Raw genomic sequence first — 27,852 nt, 5'->3', positions numbered from 1 at the left:
GATTTTTTTTTTTTCCACAGCGCTACAAGTTGCAATCTATTTTACCAGATGTCTGTGCTTGTGCGTAATTAGTAGACCAGTGCACTGCACTGCTGGATGACGTTGGACTGCGCTGTTGCCAGAGTTGAGTCAGGTTCCACTGCAGCTGAATCAACGCAGTGGTGCCTGTGAATGAGAACCGTGTGTTCATTGTACATAGAGTCATTGTTAGTCTCAATGTCGCCTCATTGGTTTATTATAGTCACACCACACTTCTAAAGTTATGCCTTGGATAATATGGTGTATAGATTTAAAAAAATATATATATATTTCTGATATTAAGAGCATTTGTCCTTTACTTAATGTCTTGTCTAACATTTTTTATTATATTATTTATGATAAATTTGCCCTTATTTACTTTATTTTCTATTTTTTAACCTTAATAAATATATATATATATATATATATATATTATAATATTAAAAAGGGTTTGTTGCTGCATCATATTCTAATCTCATAAATAAATATTCCAGCAGTAAGGGGGAATTTGTTCGCCTGTCTAAACTGCTATACAGCAGGACTCTTTACATCCTCTCTTCAAGCTCTCATGGTTGGTGATCCTTTATTGGAGAGGGCACTTGTCAGTACAAATCTAAATGCATATACAGTTGATGGTTTTTTTTTCTAGAGCTCTGGATCCTTGTTGGCTTATCTTTCAACAGGAGGGGGATAAATGTAAGAGGCACTTGAAGACAGGGGAACAGAGTACTTAGATGCAGTGATGACAATATGCAGTTGTATATTGATCTTAGGAGAAACATTACACTGACAGTAGCTGCTGTTCTCCCAAATGAATAAATCAGTTTGTGGCATAGGCCACTTCTGCCTCAGGGGTGTTTTTCCCCCTTCAAATTCTCAGTCCTACCTTGTGTTCTATCTCTTTTTTTTTTTTAGTTTAAGGTTTATATTACATTTCATTTTCACATCAAGACATTTTTATTGTTTATTACTATTTACTCAGTGTCTGAAAGCTACTGTGTACAAAAGTAACATTACCTGAGGGTAGAAACATAGGCAAGGGATGAACAGTAGCCACAACCACCATCGGACATTATTTAAACTTTGCCTGGTTCACCACTGGCCCACACATCCACCAGATGGCCGGTCCGCCTGGTGTCATCCAAACTGGAGTAAACATACTTTTGCACTCCTCCATACTTAGATGGCAGCAGTGACATAGTTTGTAATTCTAAGCAGTTCCAATGGACTTCTTAGCCCTTTTCTAAAGCTGTAATAGGTGGAGGATGGAGGCTGTAGATTTAACACCCAACATAAGGGAGTCCTTCTGAAAAATTAACATTGTTACGTCTATAATTTGTCACCCAATCCATTTAATCCACTGAGAGGCTTTTGTTTTTCCCCTTGCAGCTACAAATTTTGTTTAAAAGAAGCAACTCAAGCTTTATCAGCTAAAGAACAGCTTAACATCCCATTGTAGCTTGATTTAAACCGGGGTTTTGTGGAATGGTAGCTTGCAATTTTGACATCTTTGTCTGGCAATAAGGATTTTTAATTTTTTTAAATTATTATTAGCAATTTTCTTTTATCAGCGCACACATTTATCTCAGTTTAGTCATCATTGCCGCCTCTGTAAACAGTTGTACAATGTGGCTCTCAAGGGAGTTTTTCAGAGTCAGACAAAATGACCCTGGTGATGTCATCAGGGTTATTTCAGCTTGGACTTGAAGACTATAAACGTGTATTCTTAATGAAAAGCCTGTATTACAAACTGAAGGTCTAGAGTTGGAAAGATTATGGTTGTTTACCAGACAGTGGGGTTTGACAAAAGACACTGAGTTGCATTATGGGAAGTTTAGGATCCAGTGTCTTTGGAGCTTGAGCCCTACTAGATGGATAGATAGATCATTTCTCAGCCTCTGCTTCCTTGAATTCATTGTTTCTCATATATGCAAGTAGCATGGCTCTAGGGATTGAAATGTTGGTCAGTCAGTCCATTGACTGAAGTCCACAGACTGAAATATCTGAATAACTATCGTATGGATTGCCATGGAAACTTCTACATACTCATGATCCTCGGGGGATGAATCCTACTGATTTTAGTGATCTCATGAATTTTTATCTAGTGCAACCAGCAGGCCAACATTTTTACTTGTCCTGTAAAATATCTCAACATCTGCTAAATATCTTTAAAAAAACTTTCATAGATATTCATGGTCCCACAGGATTTATCATGTATTTTTATTCTTTATATTTATAAGATAAGGTTGTGCATGTGAATTTAGCTGTGTATACCAGGGACAATAAAGAAGTTGTGACTGAAATACCACTTTTGGAAGCCTAAATGACAACAGGTATAAAACCATATGACAAGTAAAATTGATGAAATGTTTTGAAACTGTATTATGGAGTAGGTAAAATCATTATACACTACATCATGATACATCAGTGAGTGAGAGTAGCGAAACAGAATAAAATATGTCAGATTATTGCTTCAAGGATTCACTACATCCACTTCTGTTTAAAAAAGACGGCCAAATGCAATGCAGTACACATCCCCAATCTACCTTGTAATTTCCTTCTGTGTGTTATCTATAGCTCCCAGCATAACAACAACAACAACAACCGTGTGTGTGTGTGTGTGTGTGTGTGTCCTAGCCTTCGAGCTCTTTAAACTGCACTGGCAGGATATAAGTGGCCTCAGATACAGAGGGAAACCACACGGACTGCGTAATGACAATGTCTGTGAATTCGATAAACCCTTTTCTCACGGGCTCTCGAACCACCCTTGCGGAAAATGTGATTACACTTCTCTACAGGAGGTGCAATGTGGGACGTTGTTGCAACTTGGCTTGTCATTGAGACCCCAGTTTGTCTGTTGCCTCATGCCCACTAACAACTTTGACACGCATGTAATGTCCGAGGAGGCCTGTGGAGGAGGCGTTTGTGTGCAGTTCCTCCTTCTGCTTTTGAAGCCGAGCGTGAGCCAGTTGCTAATGACTTGATGATGCATAATATGGGTGACAGCATGTATTGTAGCTTCTTTGCTGTAAACTGACTATTAAGTTGAAGGGAATTGAAATACCGAGTGAATAAAACACAGACATAGTGCGGTCACGACGTGGACGGGTTTCAGTTTGAGCCAGAATGCAAAATGCCTGCCAGCTGCCAGAGGCTGTTGTTTACAGCCTCATGACTGATACATATTTTACTGAAACAGAAAAACAACTGAATTACTCTCTTACAATGCACCACAGCAGTGGTATAAGTGATCAGGCCAGTGGAGAAGGCTGCGCAGCCCGCTGTGGTTCAGTATGGCAGTCATCTCCCTCACATACACACACAAAAAAAAAAAAAAAAAACTGGCTGAAAGCTGCGAGAAAAGCAGGAAAAATGCTTCAAATAGTCACGCATCTAGCAGCAGTAACACCTCTTCCTAACGTACAGCGAGTGAGCGAGCTGTAGCAGATGGAGCAAGAAAATTTGTGCAAATATACTACGAATAATGTAGTGCAATGAGGGGATGCGAGAGGAGCAAATGAGATGGTTGATTTTGTGCTGTGATTTCTTCTCTGAAAATGAGTAAGATTTGATCATTTTCTCAGCTAGAATGATTATTTTTTGTGATTTGTGCACTGTTATACTTTATATAGGTGATGATGTGATGATCTTAAATCGTGGACGAGCTTACTTTGGCGTGTGATCTACTTTTCAGATGAATCGTACGGATCAAACATGCAATATTTAGATATTTAATTTTCAAAGTTCAGTCGCTGCTAACCAGCCCACTGTTAAACCGTTAAGCAGTTAACCCGCTAACTGCAGCTGGCGACAGCACCCATTGTGGTGCGCTGCAGCCTCGGCGAGCTTGGCGTAGTGGCGCATGTACAAGTTCTCCACCTGAGCAGAGCAAGAACCACCGTCACCAGCTGTAGTCCCAAGACAGTGGACTTGCAGTCCGCGGGATGAGCGATCTGCTGCTGGCAGGGAAATCCAAAGCAGGGGGAAAAAATAGCAGCGAGCAGACAACCATAAGAAAGACACGTCAAAGCGTCTAGACAATAGGAATCACAACTTCCAGCCTGACGGGCTTTGTGTCCAGGCAACCATCGCACAGCTGGTCCTGTGATCACGAGTTCAACTAAATCTGATGAATTTGTGAACTCGTGATTCTGCTCAAAAAGATTGTCATATGATCTTTTGTCCAGATCGCCCACCCCTAACTGCAATAAAGACTGATATTGATTAATAACTGTTACTGTCAGAATAGTGGCGTTGTCTTTCAATCTGGCAAAACATATTTGTTTTCATACCAAAATAGACATGACTTCCTCTCACTTCCATCACATTTGCTTAAAACCTAGGGTCAATGTTAAAAATGTCAAAATATAGTTTTTGCTGTTAAATTATATTCACCGAACAGGCTTTTCTAAAAAGGTTGATCCCTGCAACAGCAGTGTCCTTGAACATGACGGTTGATCCCTGCCGTCTCGTACGCTGTACACCGTGTCAAATTAAAACCAAACAGGAAGTATGACACAGGAAACAATACCCCAAACTGATCTCAGTTAACCCAGAAAACTTTGCTGTTTTTTTGCCTGAGCTAGCAGGCTATTAATTCTGACTATTCTGACTAAGCTTGATCAGAGTATGTTGTACAGAAACCAGATCGTAGAATGGTTAGCAATGGTCTGACAATCACAAACAGTCAGAAGCAGTTTCCACAGTGTAAGTCTGTGGACTAACTGGATTTGATCTGATCTGCAACAACTGGATGTCCCCCGGAAAAGATCCCAGTTGTTTTAAGTCATTTACCCACATGAACATTGAAACAGCTTCCTCCTATTCATTCTGGCCATTTAAAGATCATTTCCTAATGTAAGTTATGGGGGCCGAAATCTAAAGTCCTCATTTTGTGTAGAATTAATTTGAAAGTTTATCTGAACTAAACTGAGTTTTCTGCAGCCTGGACTTGTCCTATCAAGTGCTTATCTTGCAAAGTGACAGGAATTTTATTATAAAACTCCTACTTTTTGTTACTGTGCCTCCACCGCAGCTCAACACTGTCCAGGGACTCACAAAGAGGGAAAATTTACATATTTAAAAGACTGTAACTCTAGAAGAAAAATCCACTTGCTCTGTCTAAAAAAAAGAATCAGACTGTTAAAGAATCAAATGAACTGCGGATAAACTTGGAATACATTTTTGCACAGAGTGACGACTGTGGATTTCATCCATCACTTACACTGCGAGCACAATAATGGCCAGAACAGGAGGAATTATTACAGCAAGCAAAACCTGTTCCAATGTTCATATACTGTAGGTGCCTGAATGTTGATTCAAGAAAGCTGTAATCCTTAAAGTTCCGCTCCACACATGTTTTAAACTATGTAAAAATAATCTGCTATGATTCATATTTTGTTTAACATGCCAATCCCACATAAAAAAAGTGGGGGGAAAAAAAAATAGTGAACTGGGGCTGGAGACTCGGACGAAGAGTCCGTTGAGACCAGAATCAGAGACTGGCGGATGTTTCAGAACGGTTAGTGCAGTTAGAATCTTTTATTTTTTTTTTGTTAGCTTGTAACTGGCAGTGGGTAACACAGTGTTAGTGGATGTGCCAATGTAAACTCTTGCTCTCTGTTCTTACAAGATTTTGGGTTTATTTAGCCCCGCCCCCCCTTCGAGACTGTCATTGGTTTACTGCAGTTCAAGGTGGAAATACTCAGTCATGGCATTGACTGCTTATTTCGCTCATGATTCGTCTTGTATTATATAAAAAACACCATATGGACCCGAACTTGATTTTCATCAGAGGGGGTCTTTAACTCTCTCACCTCATCCTGAACAGGCTGGTTCTGAGCTGCTATACAGACTTACACCACTTTTTTATTATCAAGCAGCTGATTTCACGTTAAGAGTAAGTTCATATTTGTAAATGACCCACATGGTAATCAGAGTGACGCTGCATGTCACAAAGAAAGAACAACAAAGAAATCTCAGACACATTTTAATATTATTAATAGGCTTGTTGTGTTGTTATAATGAGACGGCGCTCTCTTGGTATCTTTTTAAAGTCTCAATTCCCTTTCTCATTTTGTTTGCTTGGATATGAACCACAGCAGGTTATTGCTGGAAGCAGTGTCTTTAAATGGAATTTGAATGAAGACAAGCTAATGACAGTGGATCCATTATTTGTATTCTCAAGCTGTTGTGCCTTTAAAAACTAATATAATATATAATGAGTTCATGAATTGGCAAATCTCAAGTGATCAGTATCAACCCACCATGCACCTTCATCAGATAATTTCAGCGTAAATATTCCAAATCCGTTTTCTTAAGTGAGCATCCTGGAAGGCCGCTGTTAACGATGCGATTGACAGGGTAAGCCCAGCTGGGGACCTGCTAAAAACTGAGGCTACATTGTTCTTTTGTAGGGTCCCCTGGTTGACAGAAAAGTCATAATGAGAAAGATCTGCCCCAGAAATCAAAGCACCGCTGGGAACGCACTCGCAAGTTTTCCAATCATCAGAATGACATCCTCTGTAAGAGCACAGAGGGGAGGGGGGGGGCGACTGGAGAGGGACGGCGAGCAGGGAGACACAGCAGTGATTCCAAACCGAGAGAATAAGGTGTGTCATGACTGCCCGGGGAGAGGCCGTAATGTGAGTCAGTCTACGGCGGCGGTGGCGAGAAGGGCTGGATGATGTCGTTCTTGTGTGGGCGAGGGCAAGTGCACGGGAGAAGCTGCGCACAAACACCTCAAAGAATGAGCACTGAGTGGAATATAAAGATTTTTGCTTTCAATGGAGGGTGAAAAGAGGGGCACCCTGTCATTCACTCAACACTGAATACAACAAGGCCGCATTTTCAGACTAACATACATCCTCAGCCTCTTTTATCGCTCTGAGAGGACGTGTGTTTCTTTTCCTTTTCGAGCAGACAATGGAGTTTTTCCATGTAATGAAAAAAAAAACACCATTTGTACATGTTTGACCTTGTAATTTAAGCATATTTTTCCAGTTGCTTATACATGTAGCTGAGCACAAACACATCCAGACGACTACACATGCACACCCATACTCCCACTGTCACACACACACACACACACACACACTGGCAAGGCCAACAAATAATACAGCTCTCAGACTGTGTGTTTAGACAGGCAAACAGCTTGTGGTGATGACTGGCCACAAGAATGAGAGAAAGGAGAAGGAATAATGTGCATTCAGTCATTGCTGAGATTATAATGTGACTTGGGAGCTGTGACCCTGCACAAACACCCTGCTGCGCTGTGTTTCAGTCATTTTCCATAAACCCAATCTAATCTCCCCCTCCCTCCTACACTGTTCTTTAAGGAGATTTTTTTTTTCTTCTTTTTTTTATAGGCTTTTGTCTGAGAAACAGATAATTCTTTATAAATCAAATAAATAGCACTGGCTGAATTGTGCGAGGTTTCCTGATTGGCTCACTGCAAATATGTCTGTAATATCACCTGGGTTATTGTTAAGGATGTGTGTCGGATGGCCTTGTTTCGCAGTGCAGAGGTTAACGTGTTATTCATGTTGTCACAGAGGTCAAATCTGTACAAACGTAGTGCGGTTCTTCATGTCGGTCGTTTTAATGCATGCTGTATTATTCAATGCAATATTCATCCGAAGACCTCATGTGACCTCATATGACCTCCTCTTTGAATTGTCTGCACTTTATATGATAATGAGAGCTACATCCAAAGAAAAGAAAATAATAATTTAAAAATGTGCTTTTAACTGTTTTTCTCTTTTATTTTCTTCCCATAGGCTGATTGATCATCTTGCTCTCTGAGTGTGAATGTGTGGGCTTGAGGTGTTTTTGAGGGACCATATGGCACAATACCACACGTTATAGGTAAGATCCTTTTTTTTTTTTGGTTTTACTGTTTAACATTGAAATAGTTTGAGGCCTGAAATTACCCCCAGAAAAATCCTTGACCTTTCTTATCCAAGCAACCTGAGGACTTGGCAGGATATTCACTGCTCAGACGACTTTTAACATGATAAGTGGAACAGAAACCTCAGGGGGGGAGGTGATAAATTTGAGCCTTTAACACCAGATTTGTGGATTTGGTTGGTGAATTCTTCTCATATTCTCTTTATCCTCCACCCAGGAGTGATGCTTAGTATCTGGAATTAATCACTCAGGTCACCTAATAATGAAAGTCCTGCCTGTAATTCTTCATTTAAATTCCTTACCGCAGTGGAGAACACAAACAAATCAGATAGGCTAGTAGCACCTCCTGCTTGTATTACATGCAGCCTATTCCTGTCAGTTCAGATTGGTATGCATGCAAATGCTAGCTGGAAAATAAACAGTACATTTCTGTTTTTTATGGTGACTGTTGTTGTGGTCTCTAGGCTGAGAGGTTTGGTAACAGCCTCCAGGATGAAAATAATTTTCACTTTCAGTACACCTTTTAACTTCAAGTAAGTTAAAGGGACCCTCAATTAATTTTGCACACAAAGGTCATTTTACTCATCATTAGTACTACTCAACATGTCAAAACAGTTTCATAATAACAGGTCCATGGTTTTGAAGGGAGCTTTGATGTGATGATTACATCAGGGTTACCGTGAAGGGAGTTTGAATTCATGGGGAGTAACCAGGCAGGCAGGGTCAAAGGAAATGATGGATCAGGAGAAATATAATCCATTTATTTTGCATGTCGCTCAGTTTATTAGGGAATTTATAACACTTGAAAACAACTGTATAATGTTTCCTCAGACTCAAGTTACTCTAGTACTCACTTAAACAGTGAAAGATGCTGTTGATAGTATGCTTATTGTGACTGTTGTCTTTTTCTGTGCAGCTGATCCAAGCACTTCTAGCTGACGATCCTGAACTTTTCAGAATGGCGCAGGTGTCGTTGCTGTAGTACATATATGTGCAGATAAAATCCTTTCAAGCTAATTTCAGGCTGTATAAATAAAATTGACCTGACATGATTCGACTTAATAGAAACAAGTCCTCCAATCTAAGTGACCATGGAGGTCACTTGTCCATACGCTTGGATATGACACATGAGTGTACCCGCAGCAGGCATCCTGCACCTTCACGGTATCAATGATGCAACTCTTAAAAGTGCACTAGCAGCAGGACAAGGATAGTGTTGTGGAAAAGGCACAATTTAGTTAAGTTTAAAAAAAGATTGTGGCTTGGGTTAAAATAAGCACTTCCTTCAGGTTCTAGGACCTATGTCATCATGGCTACAATAATAAATATGTGGTTAAGGTTGTGGAACGGTCATGGATAAAAAAAAAACTATGTTGATTTTTGCCTTCACATGGAATCAAACAATCCATCCACCCCAACCTTCTTCTTACGCTAACTTTGTATTTATCTCTATCTCTTGAAGATTTCTTCTTCTGTGCCTGTCATTATAATCACGGTGACCAATGGCTGCCTAAAATGTAACTAAGATTACTACTAAGGTTAAGAGTTTGACCTTGACCTTGAAAAGAGTTTGATCATGATGTTTCATTTCAGTAACAATGTTTAAAAAAACAACTCCTCTGTGAATGATATGATATTTAACACTAAATGAATGAGATCTCACAAGCAAGTGCAGCAGCTTGTGAGGACAATGATGATGACGATGTTTTGATGCTGTGATCATAGCAGACATCTCAGCTGTTAACTGCTTCAAAATGAGGCCTCAGCTGTTGCTGATGATGATGTCACTAATTCAGACCCAGTGGAGGCCATCCTACATTCTTGACACACTCCTTGAATCTCCTGCATCAGACGGGTTTAATGTGATCAAAAGAGCTTTCATGCTTTTGATGCTTGATGCATGTTCACTCAGGAGGTTTTTGAAGGTCATACAAATGTGAAACTAGAAAATATGCTCGGTAGAGCGCATACCTCCACCTAGGCCAATGTCAAACAACACACACCAGACTTCAGAGAAAGAAGAAATTCCAATTCATAGTAAATGATCCGGATCTGCCCTGAAATTTAATGGGTTCTTCCCTGGCCTATGCTGGGGGCGTGGGAGCTTAGGTATAGCACAGTAGTTTAGTGCTTTTTGCATAGTCATGCTGACAAATAAACTAACAAACAAATCGACATGAGTGAAAAGATAACCTGAAAACAACACACTTGTACCTTTTTTTGTTTGCTACTTTCACTTGCTTGAACTCTGACTGTGTGTTTTATGTATGTGTAACTTAACTGTGGGATCAGCCTGGGGGGGGGGCGTCGTCCATGCCGAGTAGTGCCATTAGTTTAAGTACCGGAGCCCAGCTATTACACACATGGTTAAGTTGTGGGTCAGTTGTGTAAACACTGTTCCTAAGGTGGATGTTTACAGACATTGATAAAGAATAAATGATCACATAATAAAATACTGATCTGACTTTCTGAATAGTTGCATCATGTTTGAGAATATCACAAGCAAACTTTCATTTCCAGCGGCACTGCGGATGTTTTAAGTTTAATAGACTGACCTTGTAATGTTTCTTTGCAAATGCATGGCAAATAAAGAAACCATCGGGAGAGTAAATGATGAATGAAAGGATGTTTGCTGCCTTTTCATCTTTAGTAGTTGATAATAGCTGGGTAGAAGTAAATCACTTAAAACAGTCTGTTGCTCAAAAGCTACCAGCAACTTTTAAAGTGGAATGTTTTCTTGCATATTACTCAATGCATGAGTTGATGTGGTGGATCAATCAATACACTTTATATAATAATTATGACAACTTTGACCAGTCCTTTTGTTTTTATCAACTCTCTTGTATGACATCGTTTAGTGATGATTGGATCTTCAAGTGCTTAAAAAAGTGTGTATGAATTTCAACGGATTATGCAAACTGTGAATATCCTAATTCCTCACTAGGAGAAAAAAAAAATGGAGTCGTTCCAGCAGTATTTCATTTATGTTGGTGAAGTGAGGCCAGTCCTGGCATACGCACACTCTCATGCGCACCCTGAATTACATGCACACAGAGACATTGAGAGACTGACAAAATAGGGCCAGCACAAACTTAATGGATGTTTTGAAAGTCCAGCAGCCCACCTATGTGGCGACTCACTGGGATTTGTCCCAGCATGCCCAATGGCCAATCCAACTACGAAGAGTTTTGTTACACCTGGGTGGTGCACGAGCATAGCACACTTGTGGTCGGGGTGAAGATCAATAGATAATAAAAAATCTATCCAACTTAATGATAGCTGTCAAATCTACTGTCTCTTTCTTTTGTGGTAATTTCCACTCCATGACATTGCAGTGGTGGCAATAACTTAAATTTATATAAGGGAAACTGCTCAGAGTGTACAGTACGTAAAGAGTGTGAAGCAGTATCTGGCTATTTTTGGCTCTCACAGAAAAATGAAGAATATGAGACAGGTAATAAATGAATGAATCCACTGTGTCTCCGAGATGATTCACAAAAGCATCTTTTATAAGGTGGAGGAGGTATGTCACATATTTTCATTAACATTTGATGTTGTTGAAAGGATGAACCCGAGGGTGAGAAAATAAAACAGAGCTAGATGAAGATATATTTTTAGACCACAATGAGTGAAAGCTTGTGAAATCATTTTTGACCTGCAGTAAGAAGATCCGACAAGCTCAGACTCAATAAAGAAGTTGCTTTCCTCTTAGCGGTATCTCAGGAAATCAATCATGCATTCTTTCAATTAGTTACCCCTTCATCCCATGATTCTTCAAGTCTGATATCTTAATGAAAACATTATGCGCATACAATGTAGATGTAGACCTTAATATTACTGGTCGTGCTTTGTGTGACAGGACTCTTTGTTCTCTTTTTATATTTTGTCTTCAGTTTGATTGTTTTTTTTATATCTCAGGTATTTAAGATTCACACTGCACAATTAGAAGAAAACTAAGGCCTGTACATCTTCGTGTACCTTATAAATGTATGTGTTTTAGTGATCTGACAGACTAATGTTGGAACAGGGTTCTGAGGAATTTCACCTCATTTGGACTCTGTGAATCAATGGTATGGGTGCTGTTAAGGGGGTGACCAATGATTCAGAGGACCCTGACTTGGACTTGTGTCAAACTTAAAGCTGCTGTAATCAATGTTTTTATATTATCAATGGATCAAATGACTATGTGTAACATGTTGCTCATGCTGACAAACCCATAGAGCATCATTACGCAACTCTTCAGTTCCCTTCAGCTCTAGAAAGCGTTTTAGCATTATTCAGTCCATTGTTTTGGTTTTACAACTGGCAACTGGTGAAAAAGTCTGGAACATTGGTAGAGCATTCACTTGCTAAAGCGCCTGATATTTCAGGAGTTGGTGGAGATGATACATAGAGCTAAAGGGAGATTATTGAGTTAGGCAAGTGAGCATGACTCCAAATGAATGCTCATGTTGCTGTCAATTAGCAACTGCATGCTACCACGTTGATGATGTGGCTTGATGATATGTGATAATTTGTCAATGTTGTGTTCACAGTGCAAGTTTGTGAAAAAGCATATTGTTGAATATAATCTTGAATAGATTTCTGTAAAATCACATCTTTTCCATTTGTGTCTGCAGTTGCAGTTAAATTACATTCTGTCTCTTGACAAATCAAATCACAGTTTGCAATGAAGATCCAAAAGTTAACTGTAAACTACCTTATTTGGGGTAACACCTCTTTGAATGCCATTTCTAGAAAGACCCAACGAACAGGAGGTAAACAGTCTAGAGTTTGAACAAACCCTCCTGTAACACTCTTGGTGTGAACACACCTTCAGCTTTTGTGTTTCACAGCGGGGGTGCCGCCCCGTGTATGAGCAGGAAGAGAGAGGCAGGTGTGATGAAAGCAGGGGCGGCTTCTGGTGGTGGTGGGGGTGGGAGGTGGGTTCGGTGGGGGCTGATCAGGAAATGGTGTAGGGAAATCTAATTTATTTTTCATACGCTGCTGAGATGGAATGTCATATATCATGCTATGCAGCAATTTTGTGCCGCTCTCAGGCCCACAAAAGATGAAAGAATAGTGATCAAAGATACAGAGGGAGAAGTCAGCTGCTGGAGTTGCTAAAGGATCCACCTCCACTGAGAACAATATAAACTGTGTTGAAATAGTCATCCAGTATACTGTCACTGCTGGTTTTCAGTGTAGGACAACTCACTTCAAACATCTAAGACATGAGGTAACAGAAATGAACTGTAGCCCTTTTTTTCTCTTTTTTTTTATCTTTCTGGTCATGAACGCACAGTGGAAGTGACAGACTTTGGGCTGAGTGGATACGGCTTGAATCCCTGGACTGACTGCAAATTTACACAAAGATAGAATATCTTGTGTCCCTAAAATGCAACTTAACCAAGCCAACTTTTTTTAAAATTGCATATACCCAATGAATGTGGATTTCAGGAAGCCATCGTGTAGGTTAAAAGACAGAACACCGCCCACTGTCCAAGTTGTACTATTAGGAATATTAAGAGGTAGAGACAGATATTGCTTCTGATTTCTTGAATTGATTCCATTCCGATTCATAAGGTCCCAATTCAATGCGATTTCCGATTCAATGTTCATTCAGTTGGAGATATTTCAGTTACAAAACCAATTTTGATTAGATATGAATGAGATTCCCTGAGAACTAATGCTGTAAATTCTATTTCTAACGTGGTTTTCAGGGTTTTAGCTTCAGACATTCACAGGAAAAGGCCATAGACTGTAAAAGGTATATAATAAAAGATCAATTTCATGAATCAATGTCAGATTATTCAAATGAAGATCGATTTAAATTATTAAATACATTTTTTGAGATTAAGAGGTCGTCCTGCGGTTGAGACTAGTTGTGACAGTTGGACAGTGTGTGAGAGTCTTTCTTTTGTCATAACTACTACTACTACTCTTAACAATTCAGCTAGCTTGCTAAAGTCCCAATCATTAAATGTGACTCGAGTCCACTTTTTGCAAAAGACCATAACACAGTTCACATATAGTTGCAGGGACTTGCTTATTTGAGAGACTTTGCAAAAACAACCACATACCATCATGACAACCAGCTGATCTCTTCGTCTAGGGCTATACGTATCTCTGGTTCTAATGGTTTCCCTGTATTGCATGTTGGCCAATGCTTGGAACTAAACTGTTCTCCAAGAGCTGAAACCACCACCACCATAAAGTGGTGAAAACCCCAGTGCAATTAAAACATTATTACTCTGTGTATGTAAGTTGCAAATGAAGAAACATAATTGTATATCTGCAAACATCAATAAACGGGGCTGAGCACATGCAGAAACTGTCTGGGGAATTGTGTGAGAAATAGCTTCATTTATTTAGAAGTCAACTGCTGTACTTCTGCAGGTATAAGATGTAGATACTCTACACATCTGAGAAGTGAGAAAGAGTAGAAAGTAGCATTTGCAATACAAACAAAAATATGAAATTTGAATTTTTAAGAGCCATTTAACAGTTCTAAACTTTTGCCTTTATATCACATCTCATCCTGGGTTAAAATAGTCACACAGCAACCATTCAGCTATTTACACCCACGCAACATAAACACTGCATTAAAGGCACGGGTACAAGTCATTTCATGACGTAAGTCCATGGATACTTTCTTAATGAATGAAGGCACCAAAGTGGGGTGCAAATGTAAAAGGTAGGATACATTAAACACTTAATTAATGCTATGTTTTCACTTTATAATTGAAAGATGAAAATGATCCAATGTCCAGACTTGCTCTGTGGTGAGCGATTACAGCTAGTAGCACAGCTCCTTTTAGGAATAGTTCAAAATGTAGGTTCTTAGTGGGTTGATAGCCGAGAGTGTGTAGACTTAGTAGAAGTTAGCAGTATAACATGACAGCGCCATGTATGTGCAGTAAAACTCCTTAAGACCCAAGTTCCCACTTCTAAACTACAGTCTGGACGATGAGCCAGTAAAGATTAACAACATGGAGGCAGGAAAATACAGAATTCTGCATTGTCACTGGCATGTGAAGATTGAAGATTACAATAGAAGGGATTCTGAGTTGTATTTCCTCTAACCTATACTCACGCACATCCGATATGTTAAGTGTTAAGGAAAGATCCTCTTCAGCCAGGAAGGAGTTCAGAAAGGTGAAGACGTCCAATGCAGAGTGCAGCAAGATGCAGGAGAGAGACTTTCAGCACAGGAAAGACAGGCAGCACGAAGTCATGAGACAGGCCAGACCCTGAGTTTAAGAGAGGTTTGGTACTGCTACTACTGTCGTGAAAAGGTATGTTTCGGTGTGGTCCATATTTTTCTCGTTGGCTGAATCGCACACTGAGATAGTGTGTGTGTGTGTGTGTGTGTGTGTGTGTGGGGGGGGGGGGGGGGGGGGTGATGGTCATTTAGTAGGAGGACTCAACATCTGACCAGGTTAACTGCTTAGATTAGGTTTAAAATGCAGCCATGTGTTAAGTTGAAGCTGAGACACAGCTCAGCCCGAAGTCCAATAAGGTCTATCATTATATGGAAATTTATTACCTTTAACCTCAGATGTGATGACCTCTTGTAGCATTTATGTAATTTTCTACAGGACAAAGCAGCTGGACTAAGACTAGACCACAGATAAAGACCACAGATGAAGTTTAAACAGCAGTTTCTGAGAGCACAGCAATGGGGTTTTAGAGACCATGAAACTAGTTTTAAACCTTAAACGGCAGCTAAGCTACTGGCTGAAAATAGCCACAGTGGGTTTATAGTGTTTAGTCCGGAAATTAGGTTGGAAATGCTGGAATTTAGAGCTGTAAGTATAAAGCTAAAACTCAAAATGTTTTTAGAATACCAAATAGTAAAATTCATTATTAGACTTTTAACATAAACATGAATATATTTTCTTTTACTTTTGCCCACATCAGTGGATCTGTCTCTACCAAGCTATTAACTGAGACAATGTGGTGACAGTGATTAAAACAGAGAGAAAAAAAAAATCATTTTCTGCTTCATTTATGTTCCATCAAGCACACACATTGTCTGTATCATAAACTATCTCTTAGATAAAATGTGTTGTTGTTTTTGCATCATTCATTAAACCGTGACTGCTTTTGAGATCCACCAGAAGCTTTCAGAGCTATACAGATTTTATGGAGTTGGCTGTGAATGTTCATAGACAAACACATCATAGTTTTTGTCCCTACTCAGTGTTTCATCTGTCCTGCCAGTTTGTTTGTTTGTTTGTTTTTCTACTTTCAGCTCCTATAAAAACACTCTGTTAAAGGATTGTATCCATTACAGTTTTACCACTATTGAGTCCTCAACTTTACACTTCCTAGAGCATGTACTTATGTATGATTAGAAAAGCATAAATCATGCATATTAAAATGCGTAAGTCAGAGAATTCCCTTATTCCCTTTCAATTACTATTTGATTTATTTCTCCATTCAGCCAGCCTGTCACTGATTGGCTACACCAACATGGCAGTTGTCCTTTTTTTTTTTGCTTTAAGATGTGTAAATTTCCACCATCTTGTTACACATCAGAGATCAACCAATTACAGTGTCTATATCAGGCTTAGAAGCTGTTTCTACTTCACCGGTGCCATAGAAAAGTGTTCTGATCTGTACCATTTTGCACTTTATATTATTTCCAGAGGAGATATCGAGCAACATAAGCAGCATATTCATTGCAGAAATATCTTTTTTTTTTTTATGGCCATTTGTTCTCCAAAATATTGTTACTTTTTCTTTTATATAATTTGCTGGTGGGTGTGTGTCCTTATCTTCAAACAAGAGATGTTGATTTGCATTGAGAACAAGCAAAATCTTATCCCACTGACAGATACGATATATCACTGAAGATTTTAATACTCAGCACTAGATTAATTGACTAGCTTGGATTTTTTTTGCAGTGCACCATACAATTATAGATCTAATTATCAAGATACAACACTCAGCAAACCCACACAGCACTTGTCTTTTGCTTTATGAAGATGAATACATACTAAATTGGTGAGGACAGTGGGTGGATGTAATGCTTGTTTTTGCCTTCTCAGTCATTACTACATTAATTTTGAGCTACTTCATAGAGTTGAACATTACCCACGTCTGAGTGCTACACAATCAAAACCCCTGAGTCTCTTTGAGCAAGGGTGGGGGGGCTCTATTTAACAATCTAAGCACATGATCTAAAGTGCATGGAGCCCATGCGCTTAGGGCGTGTTCAAATCCACAGGTGCATAGTTCAAATGGGTTGTAGTTAATCTCTTAGTTAATATGGCTATGTTTTGGGCGTAACAATAAACCAATCAGAGTGCCAGGTAGTTAAAAAAAGACCGCCCCCACCTATGTAGGTACATTTTCCTATCTTGAATATGTGCCCTTAAATTAACAGTGAAATACTGCGCGATTGACTTAAGATCATTGTCCGCTGCTTTAAGATAGCAATGTGCCAACAATGCACCTGACCACGCCTTGTTTTAAGACCAACATGCCAATTGCCGCTCCGTTGGGCACAAGTACATTTACACTGGATAGGAAAATGACAACTGCATCGGTCTGAAAGGAGAAAAGACACTCATGTTCACTTGGCACTACTTTGCACCTGGTGTAAAATGGGGCCCGCGGTGTGCTTCACATCAGTTTGGATAAAGTTGAGATTGGTGATTCAAAATAATATCTTGACATGAATACCAATAAACATAAACTACTGGGATTGATTCAAGATTACTTAAGGTGCCTTTTCTGCTTTGTTCCATGGTCAATTATTTTAAAAAAATGTGTGGAAAAAACAAGAGGGAAATGGCATGCAGCAAAGATCGTATTTGTAGTATCCACCAATTTTACATGTCGAAGTCAATTTATCAGTCCCAGACAGGACCACTTAACACCTTCTGTCACGTCTGTGAACTCACGTAAGGTTAGAGAACACACAGCGATCAAAAAAGTGTGCGTTACACACTGAGGGCAAGAAGTTTCTAATACATACACCTAAAAGGAAGGAAATATCTAAGAAAAGACACTGTTGAGTTATAAGATCCAATGTTTTTGGAGTTTGAACCATTCTAAAGACAAAAAGTCAATATACTTCAGCCTCTGCTGCATCAGTGTTGACCATTCACTTTTCAGTCTGGCTCTTGCAAGTTTCAACTTAATAAAAGTGCAATACCGTTAGATACATACAATACATTAGGCATTTGATACTATAAGCAACAATCAGATAAACAAAGCAAAAATAAAATCTTATTTCAAACATGTTGTCAAAAACCATAATCAGTGGGCTTTAATATTTAATGAAGTGCTAAAAGTAAATGTAAATCCAGTAATTTATACGAGATGTGTGTTGTATTTCCACTAAAAGGGCTTTTTCTTGAATCTTTATTTGAAGTTTGACATTTGAAAATGGGACTTTATAGTTCAAACTGTCAGATTAGAGAGGCTGAAGGAACGAGAGCTCATGATCAATGTTGCTAAAATTAGTATCATTTGCTGACAGATAAAAGACATTCTGTGCATTGCACTAATGTTCATGTAGCGTTTTGAGCTCTCGATAAAAAGAAAAGCTAATTTGCTGCTGCCATTGATATGTAAACAACCCCAGGTTCCAGGTGTCTACTTTTAACAGCATTGAAATATTTATGACAAACCGCCCATAACTTAGTAAGACTTCACATAAGTGTGGGAGGACTCATAAAATTAAAGATCCATTAAAGAGATTTAAACTAACTTGTATGCTATAAATGATGTGGGCCAAAAAAACAAAACAATGAGCTGAAAATGTAGTTTTACATCTCCTCTCTCAGGCTTCCCTCTGGAGCTCTAGTAACAACAGGTCAGTGAGCCAGTCAGAAGAGAGGAGGCTCTGAGCCTTTCCTCTGATTGGCTGACTGTTTTCTGATCAAATAAAATATAGCAGTTTTCAGGTAAACACTTAGAGAAACCAAATCCTGCAAGGTTGGAAGGTGAGTCCAGGTGGGCGGGGTTTGGGGCATTGCTGAGAGCGGTGACCGCTTCGCTGTGATATCACAAAGTGGCAGAAGTCCTGGCGGCTCATTCTAAAGCTCAATTTCTGAATGTGCATTTCTTGGTGGACTGAGCGCTTTGATACATTCACAGTATTAACACAGAACCCAGACCTGCTTTAAAAAAACATGGACATCTCACTTTATACAATATGGGACTTTTAAAGCCAAGGGAAACTGCTTCGTTGGTTGATAACTTTCTTTGGGTTTTTCACTTTGAGTGACCCCTTTTACATTACACATAACCAAGGGCAACTGTTGATGTGCAAATATTGATTAGTGCAGCCTTAAGTGGTGCCTTTAAAAATGCAGAGCCACAGTTGTGAACCCAACATCAGGTCTCATGTGTAACAGCGTGTGTAATTATCATAATTACAAAGCAGTAATTAAGCAAAATTGTATCTATAATGACCTGACTGTAGTTTAGCTCCAGCCTGGAGGAGCCAGCGAGGTGTTTCAACCGAGCCTGTGTTGCAATCATGCCCACACATCTTAAAATCAGTGAGTCTGCGGAGGTGCTGAGAACATGATGCAGGTATTTTGTAAACACTCCCACACAATGGTTCTATGTGTTATGACATTTTTATGTTGCATGCTGACATTAACTGTACGCACCAGGCGGTGTGATATATCTGCGCGTTATGTAAGTGCGAATCGAAAATCTCCCACATTGATTTTTTTTATTTTATTTTTATTTTGAGCCCAGCGGGGATCCCTCAGCCCGGTGATGGAGAAACCACGACCCCGGTCTTAAATTCATTAGATCAGAAACATCAGATAATCTCAATGAAACACTGATAGGTTGTTTCCATCGCTGCCGTTGAACATTTTCATTGTAGCATTCCACTAGAACAACAACAAATATATGTCTTTATTCGCCTGCTTTAATTGCCTATTAGCTTGGGATTACTTTGTGTTTCTGCTGAGTGATTTCACATGATAATTAATCAGTTTCAGAGCACAAATGGAACTCCTCTCCAGCAGAGCCCATCAGCTAAACAAGCTTATATGAAGCATCGCAAACTAGGCCACATCTGATGCATGTTGCGCACAATGCACAGTTCCTTAGAAAGGAGGAGCATTGATCTGCGCTAAGGTTTCCTATCCCCAACCAATCTGATGTGACCGACCCACTGGAGCTGAACTAAAGCTGTAAAAAAAAAAGTGGCACCAGCTTCCATGTTGCTTTTGTCTATTGTGTTTTCCTTTTTTTCTTTGCTGAAACTATGGAGGTAAGAGACATAGTGAACACAGAGCTGAGTCAAAAATCTGAGAAGCTCAACCTTGCCAAGAAAGATCTCGTTGATCTCTTTTGTGATGCTTTTTTTTTTTTTGAAATCCCACTTGTAGAAGCAAATCCATTTTCCTCCTCCATCTGTTTGCTTTATCATGTCGTGACCTTTACCTCTTTTTTTTCCTTCACCTGTCTGCCCTCTGTTATTAGCTGTTTCACTTTTATTACAGCATCAAGGGTAAAGCTTTTGTGGAAGTATGAGGATAGAAGTACATTGCCTCTCATTGCATCATGACATCAGCATTATTTTCAGGCCTTGGAAATGTTTTCAGAGGGATTCATCAGTGCAAGGTCCTCTGTTATTCCCCAGAATGCATTTTTTTTTAAACAAGTATGCAGCGGGGAAACACGAGCACTTAGAAAAAGCCTGTGATTGAAGTGATCGATGGAGTAAAAGGAAAAGGTAGAACTGTTTTTTTTTATTTTTGAAAAAACCTGGCTTCGATTTGAAGCTTAGTGGCAAACCACTTCTTCGTGTATGAAGGCATTCTTCTGTCTGTCAAACTGTATGATTATGAGATTTGCTTTCTTGATCCAGCTAGACAGGTGCGATTACTAGTTACTGCGCATTATCCCACAGCTGCTGTAGACATGCAACATGAATGTTTTTGGAGCAGGATGCAGCCATTAGCATTGTCATTGCTGGCTGTGTGCAGGCTGAAATGTGTCGGTACAGTGATTCACTTTACAATAGAGCATAAGAAGAGTATGTCCATTTGGTGCTGGTCAGGCCATGTCCACCTTATGATTTTATATTTGAACCTGTTTACACCCAGGATTAACACACTAGTCTGTGTCTGGATGACTCATCTGGTTAAAGAAAAACACATTATTGCAAAGTGTAAACACAAACAGAATGAATGCACTCTGTGTAGCGGGACGGCATAAGAGAAAAACCCATGCAGCAAGTTGAAAGGTCAGCTTAACCCTGCAATAGCACAGGTGCATCCACTTCCATAATAATTGACATTTGTAAAAAAAATGCATGTTTTTTATATCTTTGTGTGTACACAGATTTTTTTGTCGTAAATCACCGGCTCCTGGTCAGAATTTCTTCTGGAAAAAAAAAACAATTATCCCTTCCAGACATAAGGTAAAGAAACCGCTTTGTATTTACTGCCACTCTTCATTGACCTTTCAGCATCTGCTTCATGTCCATTGCTATGGGAGATAACTTAGAGAAAGAAGGACACTATGACACACTCTATGAACCACTGCCATGGCAAAAATCTGTAAGGGCTACATGAGTCTTATTTTCTCAGAAAAAAATAGTCACATGTGATCGGCATCATTGTATCGTAAGAACATGTGGGGTAAAATCAAATCATGTCAGAGTGAATGGGGATGCAATATTGAAAAAAACAGTTCTATGCCAACCATTAATATACATCTTAACATGGCATGCATTATGATTACATTCTTAAAGGTGCTATATGTACGTTTTTCCTATCACTACATAGCCTGCCCTTAAACAGACATGAAAAAGTTTGTGTTTTCATCTTAAACCAGAAAACGAAAAAAAAACATGGTATTTCTGTTTCTTTTGTTTTAAACTGTTTTTGTTGCCAGAATTAAAAAAACAAAAACAAGGACATCTAATTGGAAGAAACAGTCCAATTTTAGTGTTTGCTCATTTCTTTTTTTTCATTTTTCCTTGTTGAATTGAGGAATGAAGAAAGGTAGTCAGGTGACACAGAGGTACACTTCCATTTCCATTTACTACATTTGGCAGACGCTTTTATCCAAAGCAACTTACAAGTGAAGGTCAGTAAGCTTCAGTGCAGCGGGAACCTTAGTGTTAACATCAAGTACTACATCTATTTTATAATTGCAAGGAGATCGTATTAAGGAAAATGCATCGAAAGTGCATAGTAAGCGCAAAGAGACATGTAAGGGTTTTAGGAAAGGAGGTGTTCTCCGAAGAGATGAGTTTTCAAGAGAGATTCTTGAATATAGGGAGGGATGCCCTGCGGTAGTTCGTTCCACCATCGAGGAACCACAGATGAGAGCAGTCCGGACCGTGGCTGCCTCGTGTGCCGGGGCGGCAGCACCAAATAACATTCCTTGGAGGAACGCAGAAGCCAAGAAGGAGCATAAGGCTGTATGATTGAATTCAAGTAGATGAGTGCACACCCAGAAGTCACTCTGAAGGCAAGTAAAAGTAAGTATTTCAAAATAAATGCCAAGAGGAAAGAAAGGCCATTCTATCAAAGTGTAACACTATACAAGCACAGATAGAATTGGACCTTTTATTCCAGTTGGATGTTCTTGTTTTTTAATTGTTCCATCAAAAACAGAAACACGGCTCTGTTTCTTTCATTTCTGGTTTCAAACAAAAAAAATGAAAATACGATGTTTGTTTGTTTTTTTTTTGTCTTTTGATTTAAAACCAAAAAAAACCAAACTGCCTGAATATACACTAATTCTATACGGGGTAATTTATCACAACAATGGCTGAAGCTTTTCGCAAGCAGCCAATGTTTGCTGGCAGAGAAAACTTACATATCGCACCTTTAAAGAAATGGACCTCTCCCTCAAAGAGTAAAATTTGAAATTACAGGAGACACAGAGAAGAGAGGCTGTTATAGTTCCTCCTATGGTGGACTGAGCGTAAGATGTACATAACTTTTGAAGCAAAATGCGTCACCGATGTTCTGAGGATCTCACCTTGTCAGAGAAAAGCAGTGAGCAGCCAGTGATGATCGATAAATGGATTTCAGGAGCCTGCGGAGACACAGGGCTGAGTTTGACCGTACTCACATTCCTTTCTCTCACACTCCTCTTGACTGTTATGTTTCAATCAATGGACTCCACAGACAGGACTTCTCTGGTCAGTGCAGCCGTCCCAGTGACCTCATACCAAGATCAAGTTGCTGTGAGCAGTATGAATTCTGCAGCTAGGATCCCTAAGCAGAATTTTCATGTACATTGAAAATACCCAGTACCACTGTGCATGACATTGAATGATTGATATTTGGGCATGGGTCAACATTCCCTATATTGTCGGTCAGCAATATGTGGATCTATAGCACCGACATGCACAATCAATGAGCTTACTGTGCAGTTTGCATTCATTTTTCTATCATATTCAGCTTGAAAATATTTTTTTATAATGCATAATATGAAAAGGGTCGCTCATTACTCACTCAAAGAGTATAATCATCCAACTCTGCAGTTTCCCTTCAATGCTACAGAGCCATTTAGCATCGTTGTGTTCATTGTTTTGGTTTTACAGTAGCAGCCTACAAACGACCAGCAGACGCGCTGTTGACAGTGAATCGTGGAGCATTTAGCAGCTAAAGGTCCAGATATTTTTGCCAGGAATTGTTGGAGAGTTCCATCAACAGAGCAAAAAAAAAACGGATGTAAGTTCATCAGATTGAACACAGCTCCAACTGAATTCAAATGTGTCTGCTGGATGTGTTGATAGGCAACCATTCACTAAAATATTCACTATTGTAAGGCTTGTTGTGCTGCTCCCAGGTAACCAAAAAGTAAGCGAATTCAGCTTTAAACGTCTTCCTCGACATTTGAATGCTTCATTCTGTCTAAACTTAAAAAACCATCAGTCATGTGGTTACAACTAGACAAGTGACAAATGGGACATTTCAGGAAGGTTTGAAGCAGAGCAACAGTGCAGTAACCAGAGCTATAGTCAAGACCAGCCACAGAAAGTTGAGTTCAGGAGTTAAAGGTGATTGGAGCGTTCTTGTAAACCAAGTTTCTGTGTACATTGCATTACTCTCCAAAATTATAAATTTTTTTAAATAAATGTTTTCTTCTTTTTTTAAACAGAATTGTGTACATCCATATTTACTTATCAGCCATCTTCTTTTCTCCTGCCTTTGCTGGCATTGACCAGCCCGCTTGTGTGCACGCAAAGAAAGGTCTTATAGTGGTCAAAAACTTTGACTATGAAACAGCGTGACCCACTGTGGACAGCCCGTTGGATCGATGATGAGTAAATGACATGAGGAGTCGTCGTCTATCCTAGTGGTACTGTTGCTTTACATGACCAGATTTTTCTGGTGATCTGATCAGCTTGGCCACGCAGCAGCCGACTACACCTCCAGAGATTATACAGCTATTTCTAAACATGACTGGAGGCAGGGGTTTAAAAGTGAGCTCCTCATCTCCTCTGATTGTTTTGTCTACTGCAACATTGGGAGAACCGAGGGCAGACAGGGCTGGATTTTAATGAGTGACGAGACAGAGACAAGTCTGACACTGGTGTTCATCTTTTTTAAAGTTTTTTTTTTTTTGGGGGGGGCTTTTGTGCCTTTATTGGACAGGATAGTAGAGAGAGACAGGAAATGGGGAGGCAGCGAGAGGGGGAATGACATGCATCTTTAACTGGTTTTCGGGGCCCATTCCTAACCCCACAGGGGTTAGGAATGCTGTTTCCAGTGTCACCAATGGGTGAAGGAAACCGGGAGAGGTCGAAAGGAAAGGACTCTAGCACTGAGCTTTAGTGAACAGCTTCAGTGGCCTCAGCGTGCACTGAAGAGCTTCACTAAGCTCTATAAATTACCAGCTGCCTTTGTTGTACAAGCCTCTGCTGATGGGAGATTTTTTTTTTTTTTTTCTCAACTTTGGGCGAGTCGAACGACAGCATCTGCTCTGTGACAGCGATGGTTACTGTACAGAACATGCAGCAAAGTGCATCTCACATCAAAGGGAGCATTCAGTATCTCCAAATCACTGCCTGCTTTAATCATGCATCACTGTGAGTACTTTTATTATCAGAATTTCTGAAACTAATTAAAAGGCGCCCTTATCAGGCTTTGAAAGCAAATCACGTATTGAGCAGGAAACAAAAGTTAATCCTATTATTGTAACCGGAATATTGGCTGACTGAATCACATGCAGATTATTTTTTGATTTGATTTGAATCTTCTCTATCGGCTCATCTTCAGACAAATTTGAAACACAGTGCTTTCGGTCCACAAGGGAAGCCTCACATCACACATGTTCCTGTTCGACAAAAAGGTGGCTGACAGTCGGCTGATTGGTTTTCTGCCCTTCACATTCCCTTCCCGGTGTGTATCCCCGTACTGGGCATATTTCTCCTGAATGACTCTTTCCTGTCAGCCATTTTGTGAACATGCCGGCACACTGTATACGAGGCCACTATTTCAAAGCTGCTTGTCTCTCATTCAGGAAGCATAAGCTCTTTAACACCTGCAATATGAATTATATAACAGTCCTCCATATGGACGCTCTCCTGCATAAACACACACACATCTTGCTGGCGTTCGCACACTGCAAATGGAGACTAATCACTCAGTATCATATCTGACCCCCCCGGTAGCTGTATCTCAGGCTGTGGACAGACTCGGGTTCAATTTATATTTGCCAACACTTGCCTGTGTTTGTTTTATTCTTCTTGGAGTGGCAGATGGGTGGAGTGCTTTCTTTACATGCGTCAGATCACACGTCGCAAGAGCTAGCCCCCGAGTTCAGTTCACAAAGATTCAAATGAACTAGTGCGCGTTCATTGAGTTGCTGTATGCTACTATAGAGTGCAGAAATGACGTATTTTTGAAAGCCAACACAGATGTTAGTGTCACATTGTTTTTTTGGATTATTGTAAAAAAAAAAAAAAATAATAAGTTTACAATATACGTGCAGGTTTTGTTCAGCACGATAATCTTCACTAATGAACACAGCTTTTATGAATTTTGAAGTCCAAATACTAATGTTTGGCAGTAAACGGAGTACACCACCGTCCCATGACTTCAGTGTCACCATCACTAAATTTACAACTACTAGCTTACCAACAGTTCGCTAAGGTGTGAGTATAATCAGAACAACGCTGTAAAGGTGGACTGGTGAGGAGATCGGTGTTCGTGTTTGACACAATGGCGTTTTACGTCCCCAACAACCTCTGTAGTCTCATTTAGCCATGAGCTAACTTTTTACTAGAGATTCCATGACAAAAAACAGTTTTATGTGTTCATGCTTTGCGGCTGTTGGCTTATGGTCTCACCCTTTCTTAATGATTTATTGTGATCATCATTCAACTCTGGTCGGATGCTTCAATTCCATGTGTCGTTTTAAATTTGTTACTGTTATGGCTGTTTTATTCAAAATTAAAATATGACAGTATTTTTCCTTTGGAATACGTACTGATTTATTCAATTAAATATTAAATATATCAAATATTCAACAGTCATTCAAACGTTTGTTCGAACTGGCTTCAGCAGAACCAGTAGCTGAGCTGTTTCTACTGTCAGCGACACCTACTACTGTCGACACCGCACCAAACACACACACCGGGTGCTGCTGTAAAACAAGAACGCAATTCTTAATCTTCCAATGTTCCTTTAGCGGTTTGCAAACAGCTTTTTGGTTCACTACCGCCATCTTCCTGTGTGCGAGTGACGTTAGCTCTCGCCAGACACTCGCATTCAAGTTAGTTAGTTGCAAACAGATTCAGAGTTCATCGTTCACCAAAAAATTTGTGATTGATTTTATGAATTTATTTTTATTTTTTTGGTTGAATTAAAAACTTGTGCAGTTGCATCTTTGCCTCATTTTGCAGCACTGTCACAAACCGGGCCGCACGGCCATGACAAAAAGAGGGAGATGCACGCAATGAAACAAATTAACAAATATAAAAGAAGAACCGAAACTAAGAATGGCATGTGTAATCTGTAGGATCAGCAGTGTAAGTGAATGCATGAGTGAAGAAGTGTGTGAATGCAATGTTGTACTTTGCAACAACAGAAACAACACAAACCAAATGCAGACCAAACCAAACATGGTTTTAAAAGCACCAGCACACAAGGCCCAGGTGTGTCAGGTCTGCTGACGAGCCCAGGTACTGACAACCCTTGGCCACACCCACCTCTAATACCTGTAAAAGGAAGCAGCCACACACAGGAAGCAACAGGTACACAGGTGGAGAGGGTTGTCACATCACCTACAATTGTATACAACACAATATGTAGTCACAGCACCTCTCTAATAGTCTCTTTGCATATTTTAGCTAATGAATTGCTAATGAAGTGAAACCTGCAGATGAGTTCAGGCTTTCACTTTAATGGCATTCTCTTCTCACATCCAATCCAGTGCTCCTTTTTTTACATTATGGCAGTGCACTAACACAGTCAGTGCTTTGCTCACTTATTTGCTGCCACACCAGTCCCATGCTGTCCCCCGCTGGTTCCCCTACTCCACACGGTGGGGAGTGTTGCGTCCGAACCTTGACGTAAATCACAAACACTTTAAAGATCTACGTTCACATAAACGATCTATTGAGTTCGTTCTGAGCAAGTGTTTAGGTTTAATGTCATTTCACTGATGGCTAATGTAGTGCTCATACGGTGAGATGCTTAATACATTAGTCAGCTGACAGAAAATGAATCATCGATGATTAAATCATTCATGTGAAGTGTGAATGCAAAAAGCTCATGTACCAGGGTCTTTGCTGATTTCTCTCTTGTATATCATTGTAAATTTAATATGTTGGAGTTTGGAGTGTCGGCCTGAGAAAAAGGCTATTTGAACATGTCACTTTTACCTCTTACAAACTAATTATCATTAATCAGCCCTGGATTGATGGTTCTACCAGTTCAATTTCTTTTCGCTCTCTCCCCTTCAAACAACCACATTAAGCTCTCTCTCTCC

The 27,852-nt window shown here is 39.7% G+C and overlaps 1 protein-coding gene across 4 annotated transcripts in view; it reads left to right on the top strand.

Annotated features, from left to right (window-relative positions):
* The window catches only part of LOC130179910 (leucine-rich repeat and fibronectin type-III domain-containing protein 2), a 153,652-nt gene that overhangs the window by 99,754 nt on the left and 26,046 nt on the right, over nt 1-27,852 (top strand). For all 4 annotated transcript variants that reach the window (XR_008829343.1, XM_056393053.1, XM_056393051.1 and 1 more), the window contains one exon: nt 7,797-7,884. The gene's annotated coding sequence lies outside the window, so the exon portion shown is untranslated. The remainder of the gene's footprint in view (nt 1-7,796; nt 7,885-27,852) is intronic.

This window comes from Seriola aureovittata, chromosome 13 (genome assembly GCF_021018895.1).
Source record: "Seriola aureovittata isolate HTS-2021-v1 ecotype China chromosome 13, ASM2101889v1, whole genome shotgun sequence".
Classification (NCBI taxonomy): domain Eukaryota; kingdom Metazoa; phylum Chordata; class Actinopteri; order Carangiformes; family Carangidae; genus Seriola; species Seriola aureovittata.
Note: the sequence above shows the minus strand (reverse complement) of the source record. Positions and strands in the feature narration are given on the sequence as shown.